This window comes from Vigna radiata, unplaced genomic scaffold (assembly GCF_000741045.1).
Source record: "Vigna radiata var. radiata cultivar VC1973A unplaced genomic scaffold, Vradiata_ver6 scaffold_174, whole genome shotgun sequence".
NCBI classification, from domain to species: domain Eukaryota; kingdom Viridiplantae; phylum Streptophyta; class Magnoliopsida; order Fabales; family Fabaceae; genus Vigna; species Vigna radiata.
This window is the reverse complement of record NW_014542550.1, coordinates 644,114-655,067: the sequence shown is the minus strand read 5'-3', so window position 1 is coordinate 655,067 and position 10,954 is coordinate 644,114. Positions and strand designations below refer to the sequence as shown.

Genomic DNA, 10,954 nt, shown 5'->3' with positions numbered 1-10,954 from the left:
TTTTTAGTGGAACTGTTAATCACTCTTTGTAGTGATTAACGACTGGACGTAGATTCAGTTGAATCGAACCAGTATAAAAATCCTTGTGTGCTTTTCTTACGCCCTACACTCATTTTACTTTAACGCACATAAACTGCTTGGTAAATTTTCTGAAAGAAAATTGTTTTTATAAAAAAGGCTAAAATCGTTTCAACTGTGACTTAATACGCTTTATGCTCTCTGAGTATTATTTCCGCTGCGCTAAACTCTTTGAAAATTACCCCCTCCGATACCTTCACTCTTTCATTCAAATGAGTAGTTCCCAAACAAGAGTAAAAATGCAAAGGAAAAATCTGTAACATAAAAAGAAATCCAACTGGTTAATGGCTGGAAACTACTTTTCTTCAACCTATGCCCATCACGCTCCATATTTTCCAAAGAAATATCACCCTCTACACTAACGTTCCAGCCCCCCCAATCAATGTAAAAGTATCTTCCTAGGGTTGTGTATCTACATCCTACTGCTGGGCCCTTCCATCACGGTCTGCTGCTAACGTGGAGCTCCAAGCTAGATTCATGGGCCTCCTCTGCGTTGCTATATATCACTCCCTTAATGCAGCCAGCACATCTTCTAAAAGAAGATTTAATTCCAGACCGTGGCATTTCCCTAGCCAGAATAGAATGGTAGCAGCTGCTTCCTTGCTTGTTGGGCCTTAGATGGACGTGTAGCTTCTACTTTGCTTTGGACACATCTCGCAAGCACCTCCTTTTTTTTTCAAATGCGTTCAGGTGTGCGGATGAAGAGCGTGAAGATGTTGCTGCCAAGGTGTTGGACCTTGCTTCCCTTGCTGCTAGGCGCTTGTTGCTGCAGCTGTGTGCTAAATAATGTGCAACCCATGATGAAGGAGCTAGGTTTGGACCGTGACAGCTTCTAGCTTAAATGCTGGACCACCAATTTCTGTTGGGCCGTGTGTTATTCCTTCAAGCACCTCTCTTCTTTTGCTGGACATGTTGGCTCCACTTCTTTATCTTAATGTAGCATGCACTCTCACGTGGACCCTGACAGCTCCTGAATGAAGCCTCCCATCACGCCTATTGCAGGACCGGGCTGTGGACTAACTGCAGCACCTCTTCTTTCCAAGCTCTTTCCAATTGAAGAAGCACAATTCAATCCAATTCCCAAGTGGTTGGATGTCTTTCACGTGCTGGACATGCAACTTCTTCTTTTTTTCTCTCTCTCGGCCCAAGTGATTTTATCTAGGCCGTGAATGCAGTAGTTTCTTCCGTGGCAGCTGCTGGATCACATCAAAGGTGGGTTGTTGGATGAAGAGCTGATGCTGGGCCGGTGATTCCCTCTCCAACGCTGTTGTGTGCTTAATGGGCCGTGGCAATGCAAGCTGTTGCTGGTGGAGAATAAAAACGCTACTACTTTCTTTTTGCTGCACCGTGGTGGCTGGAAGTCTGCTGCCCCTTCATTTCTTTCTCCCAAACAGCAGCCATATTTATTGTCGGCCGTGAGCCTGCATTCAGCTAAACAACAACTCTTCATTAATTGCTAAACACACTTCTTTTTGCTTGATGCCACCCTTCTTCTCATAAGCCCACTTCTCATAACCATAGTGCCCTCCTTCTTGAGCACACTTGTTTTGTGGAGAGTCTTGAATTGTGTGACAACTCTCAATATGTCCCAAATTGTATTTCCCAAATTTTCCCTGAAAATAATAATGCAAATAATTAGCTCAGAAAATTCAAATTAATTAAAATTAGAATTTCCGGTCAAATTAAGCATAAATAGGAAAAACGGGAAAATACCGGACAAATAAGCACAATTCCCTGATTAATTCTAGCACAATAAACTAAGTGAAATCAATAAAATATCGACTCATCAAGACCTCGAATAGCATTGTTGCTGTTTGAAGAAATGACTGCTTGTATGATGCTCTGGACAGCCATGGTTAAACACTCCCAAGCTGTGATATGAAGTGTTGATTCCTTGCTTAATAGTATGGAGAGGGTGTAGCAACGTCCAGTGAGTAATTTTAGCCACAACAATGTCCAAACAGCCAACAACAAAGCAAAACAGCGCAGTATTAATTCAACAGCAGAATACCGGATGAACACAGTGGAGAAAAAAAATTACTGGGAACAGCACATAAAGAATTTGAATAAGAAATGAGTTCAAACGAAAGCAGACAAGTTGACACAAAAATCACGCTAATGCTGGGTGGAAAAAAAATGGCTGAGCGAAAATGAACTCTTATAAGCTATTCTACTCTAGCATGCAATTCCTAAGAAGATAAAAAACCTAAGGCTCATGATACCACATGATGGGGAAGTGCATACTTAGAGAGAATATTCTAAATGACATTTAAGAAAATGGAAAAGAAATTAAAAATGGAAGAGATTAAGAAAGAGGAAACTTATGACTTGAAGATGCGTCACTTGAAGAATGCTCCAAGATAAGCATCAAGGAAGGACCGCCACTTGCTTGAGCAAGATAAGGTCTGCCCAAAGAGGGATTATAGAGACAGAGGACTATCTCAAAAGAGGATTGCAAGATGCAAATCAACTCAAATTTCATTCAATTCAAGGTCTGTGTACAAAGGAGAACCACTAGGTTGCTTATATAGCTTTTGGAATGACTTTGGTGAAGAGTTTCAAGCGATGTGGGACTTGGAAGGCTCTAAGTTCTTTCCAGTAGCAGCTGCAACGTCCCTAGGTGCATGGGAGTCCCACATTGCTTAATTCTCTCATTCCAAAAGGGTTTATAAGCTTCCTAGTTCTCCTAGAGTTCAAAAACTAACACTAGCTATGCTTCCTTGCGCTACAAGCTAAGACGCCTACTTACTCTTCTTTTCTTTTAAGACCAAGTCATGGGAAGTCCCACAGTGCTTGTGCTAAAAGGAAAAGAAGGCTTTATAAGCGTTTATTCAACTAGAACTAACAAAAAGAAACAAAGAGGCAAATACAAGCTTTTGAAACCTATTCTACTCTTTTTATGCTCTTTTGTCACTCTGAAAACCCTTCATTGTTGCCCTATCTATGATCATATCACCAACTTCCCGAGAAGCCCACTCATAATCTGAAGGTGAAGACGAACAACCCTCTTCAGGGCCATCGACGACGACTCCCCCACTCACAAACACTTTGTCCCCACTAAGAAGGGACGAAACGGAACTAACAACCTTCGTCTGAGCATCCGACGAGTCATCACGCCCCCTTTCCTCACTATTAGATACAGAATAAACGGGAGAAAAAGAAGCCATAATTACCTGAGATAGAGATGAAGATGCAATTTGAAAGAGAGAAACTTGAAGAAAAACTTCAGAAACTGTGATGAAGACGCAAATACTGAAATGACGGTTAAGTTCACCTGAGACAACCTATTTCATTCATGCGTGTAACTGACGAAACCGCTATACAATTTGCACCGTTAGATGCGGATGATCCAACGACTCCTTTTTGGCGACTCTGTCACTACCCCAAAAGCGGGAAAACACTAATTATTTCTACGATGCTAAACGACAGCGCAACTGTGTTGTTCCAAAGTTACTTAAAAGATCAGACATGTCCATCTGTATCACCATGTGACACATTTTCAAAATGATCAGCCGCCATACCGAACGACAACTATCCTCTCCTAAACTCTCAAAAGTCCTACAGTTAAGCAAAGCTAAAAGCCTTTAGCTTAACTTGGACTTGGGGGAGATGGTGTACGGTAGGATATCTCTAGCGGACGGTTGTAGCGGCCGGATGCGATGAGCAGACGGCCGGTTATAGAAGATACTGAATTAGCCATCATACTTGGCCGTAATTGGGCCAACTCTTATTATTGGGCTCACAGCCCATCAATCTAAGGGGTATTCAATTAAAGATGCTGAGAATATCATATTAATAATCAAATAATATCTAATTAGAGATATAAAGGAAGTTCTGTATCTGTTTATGGGAAATCAAGTAAGTTTGTTTATATTTTATTTTGTTTATATTTTGTTAATCTTATATCAACTCAAGGCCTATAAATAGAGAACCAAGGACACCAAACAAGGTACACTTACACTCCTCACATTCTCCACTTCCATCATACTCACACAGTAGTTCTACTACCAATTCTCTCATTTTGAGCATCATTTTGCTGAGAACTGAGAACATCCTACGATAGACGCCTAACTTGAGCGTCGGAGTGCCTTTGCAGGTACCCCTCCTCTCGGTCAGAGTTTGGAGCGCAACGGACGGTTAGTGGAATGTGCGGCTGAAATATTCACAGAACAAGTGGTTCAGCGCCAGAAAGAAACAGAATTACGTCATTTAGGTCAATTTCTCAGTCCCCAAAATTGTCATCGAAACAAAGAGAAAGAGGAAAAGGATGGAAGAAAATGTAGAAAAGAAAAAGAAAAGAAAAAGGTGATGGGAGGTGGAAGAGTAGAGAGAAAAGGAAAGAGACAGAAGAAAAAAAGAAAAATAAAGATTAACACGTAATATTTTTCAAATATACTACTATCATTGAATTGTTTTATAAAAAGTATTAATTGAATTATTGAGAAAAACAAAAATTAAAAAATAACATTGGATCGAAGAACATTGAAATGAAAATATAAATTAAACTTTTTTGTTTTATGCTTTTGAAGTTGTGCACATTTCAGTTTTTCTTCGAAAACATTTGTTTTTTGTTTTCCAACAATTTTTTTTCTTCTAAATTTGTATATAACTACATATTTTTATTTTCAATTGTATTTAAAGAATTTAATTAATGGATTGTTTTAACTTTGTACATGTTTCTGAATTTTTATTTAATCATTTTTTTTATTGAGATATTTATTTTGATGATTTTTTTATATCCTAAAATAATTATTTTGATTGATAAAACTTTTTAAATATTTTCAATTTTATTTAAATATTTATTTAAATAATTTTTACTACGAATTTTATTTGTGATTTTATAATTTTATTATTTTCAATAATTTTATATAATCATGTTTTGTTAATATTATTCATTCTAATCAGTAAGAATCAATCATACTTTATTAATAATTTTTAAATAATATGTAAACATATTATTGTTATATATAATATGAAAAAATTTATTATTATTATTATTATTATTATTATATATATATATATATATATATATATATATATATATATATATATATATATATAAAAAAAACAAAAAAGTTAAGAAAAGAAAAAAGCACANAATATGTAAACATATTATTGTTATATATAATATGAACAAATTTATTATCATTATTATTTTTATTATTCTTTATATATATATATATATATATATATATATATATATATATATATAAATATTTAGAAAAAACAAAAAAGTTAAGAAAAGAAAAAAGCACAGGTTTTGAAAAAAGAAATCATGTATTAAAAGCAAAACTTCTAAAAAATAAATATATCACATTCTAAATATATAATAATATTAATCATATAATGAAGACGTCACCATTCAAATAAAGAGAACAATCAGAATGAAATAGTAGTGCGGTGGTTGATATTACAATCATCCATAGAAGAGGACATAATTTGAAACTTAAACAAATTAGAGTGATCCAAAATACACCAAATTAAATATAGAAATCCTACGGAGAACTAAGCAGCAGCATCAGCGTCCTCCAACACTTGCTACAAGGAGACCTCCTCAACCACATCTGCTCTAATCCAAATGGATTATCATCGCAAGAGAAAGCATACACAAGCAACATACAACACAAAAGCAAGGGTGAGCAAGATAAACAAACAACATACCTATAGTACAGTCATTCAAGTCATCATGCTTAATTACATATTAAAACGAACAAGCAAAGCGTACCAAACACACCATGCATCAAATTACACGACACGACTCATCCGGATCTTTGTATAATTGTCTAGCTATTGGTCGTCTTTGCACTTGCATAGTTCAGCTAGCCCATCCCCAACACTATGCAAGGTAAATCCCCCAATCTGTCTATGTCTAAATTCCAAGACTATAGACGGGGACCTCCCTCTACTCTCCCCACTCACATTGTTCTTCTTTATTTGAGTATGAACAATGCTTTGAGTGTAGGGATAGACATACCATTTCAAAGCTCCCAACATGATACAGACAACAACATTATCTCTACAATCACATCCAATCATCTCACCCTGAGATTTCCAAATCATACTCAATTACATCATTCTAAGTCTCAATAGTATCCCTTAGCTTTTCAAAATACAAAGTCATATTATAACATAATAATCAATCCACAAGCGGAAACAATCAACCTTAAGGTTGTGTTCACTTGAACGTAATTTACTGTTCAAGGTGAACCGCGAGCTATCAATTACAAAAACTTTGTGTTCACTTGAAGGTAACAACGAGCGATGATTTGCAGTTAATTGCGAGATTCGTCTACTGTAGCATCACTCGCATATATGCGAAGATTTGGAGGGATGAAGAATGATTTCTCTAAAATGTCGTTTTCCTTTTCAAATAATTCTCTTATTTCATAAACCATAAAATATTGACATATAAGTTGGGGTTGCACTGCAGACTTACTTTCACTGTGGATTCACGAGCTCTGCTGCATTCACGAGCTCTACTGTGAGGAGAGCTGACGAACAGTGAAGATTCCTGAATGTTTTTCTTGATTCAGCCATGGCACAGTGTACATTCGTTCCTTCACAGCCAGCGTTCCACACAGAAAAGATTTGCGGGGGGAGTGTTAAAGGAACAAGCTGAGGTTGGTGGATGATGAAGAAAGGTTACGGTGAAGAAGATAACCTGATGGTGTTGGATCCGGTTACAACTGAAGAAGCGTATTGGGTTACGCTGAAGAAGAAGAAGATGGGGCTGTATCCGGTTACAGCTGAAGAATGCAGGGTTGCGTGCCGGCGGTGATGAAGTTCGACGTTAGCGTGGTTGTCGACGTTGGCAAGGTTGCAGGCTTCGTCGTTAGGGCGCCAAATCGAAGACGGTGGAGTTGCAGTGGTGGACGACGCAACGACCATGAAGCAGTGAAAGCCACCATTGTATCCGGTTACCACCCACTCGTATCCGGATACACCTTCTTCTTCAGACAAAGGCACGAAGTTATCCGGTTACCCACACTTTTGTATCCGGATACAACAACTTCTTTTTCTTCTTCTCGTGGGCCGTAGCGCATGATGGAGGATGCATGGAGGGTGAAGCATGCAGTACACATGAGGAAGGTAAGGATGCACGAGCATGCATCTTGTGAAGCATCGTCGACGTACGTGAAGGTGTTGTTGTCAACGTTGTGGTTGTCGTAGAGGAGCTTTCCGGTGCACTTGTGAAGGTAGGCAATGGATATTTCGAAGTTTGAAGGTGTTAACGTACCTGAGTTTCGTAGTGGTGGGAAGCTTGTTAACTATTTCGTCTATTTTGTAGGTGTTAGCAAGGAGGTGGGTGGTTGGTGACCTGTGGATGTGGTCATTGTGTGTGAAGGATAGTTGTCTTTGCAGTGCATTTTTTTTTCATTGTTTTGGCATTAATCATTGAAGGCACGCCATACTGTGTGAACAAGGAATCTGCACTTGGTTTATCATTTGACACCACTTTATTGAAGGTCTATTACGAATTCAAAAAACTTATGATTTTTTCAAGCATGATATTACCACTTTTTCTCCCTTTTGTTAGTTAACTTGTCACACGATTTTTGTTCCATATATTCACAGGTTTGCTGTTGTTTAGTTGAAAATCATTGTAACCTGTTCCATAACAAATCAATTTTTACTACTTAAAAAAAAATATATCACAAACAAGTACTAAATTAAAACAAAAATCATTTTACTAAAGTATAATTTAATTAAATTATTTAAATTATTTTTAATAATTATTCCATATTTTTTAACTCTTAATAAACATTTTTACAATTAAATCTAACATTAACAAATATCATTTTATATTATTTTAATACCTAGGGGCATTTTGGTAATCTTTAATTTCTACCAATTAAAAAAAAATTTTAATACTGTCATATCAATCAAATCCTACACTAATTCTCACAAACTTCACCCCTAAATTCACTCTCAATTACCTCCAAATCCACTCAAATAAACACAAAAAAACACCCTCAAATCCCCTCAAATCCACTCAATCACTCTCCCCCAATTACCCCTAAGTAAACACATCCTAAGTAACTCATCACCACTATAAATAAAATCTTATACTCTTAACCAGGAAAAATAATAAAACATACCCAACTCACTCTTAATTAATCTCTTTTTACTATTATTCTTGGTTCAAGAATTTTGAACACCAACAATTATCCTCTGCTCCAAACTTTTCAATTAATAATCCAACAAAATACTTTTAATTAATAATGCAAGTAGACATGTCAACATTTCAATTTAATCTCCTTGAATCCTGAAAACCCACCCCTGTACCTAATACAACACCCTTCTTAAGGTTTAAACCCCTTTATTTTATGCCATGTGACCCACCCAGATTAAATACTCACTTTCCTATTACTCCTTTCAATAAAACAATTATAGCATTTTATAATAAACCCATGCCCTGCATCCCTCTCTTATTCTCCTTCTTTCTTTCTTAAGTTTCTTTTTCACTAACCCAGTCCCACTATATCCATTTTATATTTCTTCTTCATATATATATATATATATATATATATATATATATATATATATATATATACATATGACAGTACGCAGAAGCATATAATCACGTGCATACATATATTATCCATTTATGTTTTATTTTATTTTCTTTCTTTCATTGTAAAAAGAACACATATTTACATTATTTTTCTAAGCGCACCCCTCCTATACTCACCTTTCAATCCCAGTTCACCTACCAATTTTGTACAAGAATACAAAGACCTATCACAATCCCATAATCTCACGCACTCCAAGACCAAGCAAGTTTGCACTATATATTTTTTTCTTTTTCATTCTGACCGAAACACACCCAAAATCTTCTTCTCCCTTTTTAATTCCCCATTAATCAAGTTTTCACCATCATTTCCATTCTTTCCCAGTAACATAAAACGTAACCTATAGACACTTAGCAGTGCTCAACATAAATTAAAATACAGACACAGTATTTCAAACCCATTAATTCTTCTAAAATAAGAATCAAGCAATGCAACCAATCATGATACTCTTGAGTGTCATATATCAGACACACAAAAAAAAAATAAAACAGGTTGGATCCCCTTACCTGAAAAACTTCACAATTTGACATGATGGAAACGCTCTAAATAGTGCTCCTCACAGTAAATTTCAACGACACCCTTATAAATCACCCAATGGTGATAGAATTAGCTTTTTACGCTAGAATTAACACAAATTTGAAATAGATCGCTTCTAGTGACATGCATTCAGTAAAATAGCAATGCCCTAGGTTCTAGAAACAGTGGAGAAAAAGGGGAAAGATAACTTATCGGTAGAAACAAGAAAATGTTCGGTCCGTTACGGAGCTCTCGACGCGGTGAACGTTTGAGCACCACCTATTCAAAGATTGAACAGTTAAATTTGTTGGGAATTTAGAGAGAAGGCAGAGAAAATGTTTTAGGGCAAAAAGAGTTTTCTGCTTTCTAGAAAGAGAAGAGGAAAGTTGAGAGAATGGGAAACTGACTTTTTGGAGAAAGACCCCTGCAAGGTCATGTGCCCTTAGTCTGATGGGCCTGACTACCTATAACTAGAGCCCAATAACCCCTTTTTCCTTCATTTAGATTTACCTGAGAATAGGTTAGGATAGGATCTTCTCATTTCATCCTCTAGCTCCCAGGTAGAGTCGCCCGTTCTATCATCCCAGATAACTTTGATTAGCCGGACAGTCTTCCCTCTAGGTTGTTTGGCTAGCCTCTCATTTACTCTAACTGGGTGCATCTCTATAGAGAGGTCTTCCTTGACTTGCACATTATCAACCTCTAGCACGTGAGAAGGATTAGACACGTATTTCCTCAGTTGGGATACATGAAAAACTGGATGCAAGTTTGCCAACTGAGGTGGCATGGTTATCTCATAAGCCACTAGCCCTATGTGTCGTAGTATCTGCTAGGGGCCAAGATACCTAGGAGACAATTTCCTAGATTGAATGGCTCTTCCTACACCAGTAGTAGGAGTCACTCGAAGGAAAACGTGGTCCCCAGCTGCAAACTCTAATGGCCTGCGTCGTTGATTTGCATAAGATTTCTGCTCGCTCAAGGACACCCTCATCCTCTCCTGGATGAGCTTCACTTTATCAGTGGTCTGTTGAATCAACTCTGGCCAAGTAAATACTTTCTCTCCTTCCTGAAACCAACATAGAGGCGTCTTGCAGCGCCTCCCATACAGAGCCTCAAATAGCGCCATACTAATACTCGCTTGGTAGCTGTTGTTATAGGTAAACTCCACCAATGGTAATACTTCATCCCAGGCTCCCAAATGGTCCAAGACACACGTCCTAAGTAAGTCTTCGAGTGTCTGAATCGTTCTCTCAGACTGGCCATCCGTTTGAGGATGATAAGCCGAGCTCATCTATAGCCTACTACCCATCTCACTCTGAAGAGTCTGCCAAAAGCTCGAAGTAAATCGCGGGTCTCTATCTGAAATGATACTAGAAGGCACGCCATGTAGTCTCACGATCTCCTTAATGTAAAGTTGTGCCAACTTTGCCATAGACATCTTCAGGTTGATTGCCAAGAAATGAGCACTCTTGGTCAATCTATCTACAATTACCCAAATCACATCGTGGCTCCTAAATGTGCGTGGAAAATGGGTAACAAAGTCCATAGCTATGTTATCCCATTTCCACTCAGGAATCTCCAGTTGCTGCAACAATCCTCCGGGCCTCTGATGCTCCACTTTCGCTTTCTGGCAGGTCAAACAAGAAGCAACGAACCGTGCCACGTCTCTCTTCATACCAGACCACCAAAAAGACTCCTTGAGGTCCTGATACATTTTAGTCATGCCTGGATGCATGCTAAAACGACTTTGATGACCCTCCTCAAGGATCAATCTCCTCAACTTTGGA

At 37.6% G+C, this 10,954-nt stretch overlaps 1 pseudogene; it reads right to left on the bottom strand.

Moving 5' to 3' along the window:
• Positions 1-3,245, bottom strand: part of LOC106780240 — a 24,935-nt pseudogene extending 21,690 nt beyond the window's left edge.
• Positions 3,246-10,954: the final 7,709 nt, after the last annotated feature.